Source organism: Bison bison, unplaced genomic scaffold, assembly GCF_000754665.1.
Source record: "Bison bison bison isolate TAMUID 2011002044 unplaced genomic scaffold, Bison_UMD1.0 scf7180017864178, whole genome shotgun sequence".
NCBI lineage: Eukaryota > Metazoa > Chordata > Mammalia > Artiodactyla > Bovidae > Bison > Bison bison.
Genome location: NW_011494750.1, coordinates 3,155,703 through 3,156,597, shown reverse-complemented (window position 1 = coordinate 3,156,597; position 895 = coordinate 3,155,703).

Genomic DNA, 895 nt, shown 5'->3' with positions numbered 1-895 from the left:
TTTAACTGCTACAAATCACAGATTCTGCATTGAGTAGATCAGAAATGAGTGCAAGAAAAGAGAGAAAAATGACCCTTAACTGGTCTTTCCGTATGCATGAAATTCTGCCAGAGTCGGGTTTAGTTTTACTAGCTTCAACCAGTTACATGAATTCACAGGTTTTTCTTCTAATGACAAATTAAAGAAATAATGGAATTTATTGCCATCGAGTAATAATCTCTATAATTCATCACAACCTCAGATATGCAGATGATACCACTCTAGTGATAGAAAGCGAAGAAAAGCTAAATAGCCTCTTGATGAGGAAGAGATAAATAGCCTCTTGATGAAGGAAGAGAGTGAAAGAGCCAGCTTAAAACTAAATATTAAAAAAACTAAGATGATGACATCCGGCCCCATTACTGCATGGCAAATAGAAGGAGAAAAGGTGGAAGTAGTAACAGATTTCCTCTTTGTGGGCTCCAAAATCACTGCAGACGGTGACTGCAGCCATGAAATCATGCTTCTTGGCAGGAAAGCAACGACAAACCTTGCCAGTGTGCTGAAAAGCAGAGGCATTACTTGGCCAACAATGGTCTGGATAGTCAAGTCTATGGTCTTCCCAGTGGTCACATGCCATTGTGAAAAAAAAAAAAAAAAAGAAGGCAGAACGCCAAAGAATTAATGCCTTCAAACTGTGGTGCTGGAGAAGACTCCAGACTCCCCAAAGTCCCTTGGACAACAGGGAGATCAAACTGGTCAATCTTAAAGGAGATCAACCCTGACTGTTCACTGGAAGGACTGATGCTGAAGCTGAAGTTCCAGACAACTCATTGGAAAAGTCCCTGATGCTGGGAAAGATTGAGGACAGAAGGAGAAGAGGGCATCAGAGGATGAGATGGCTGGATGGCATCAC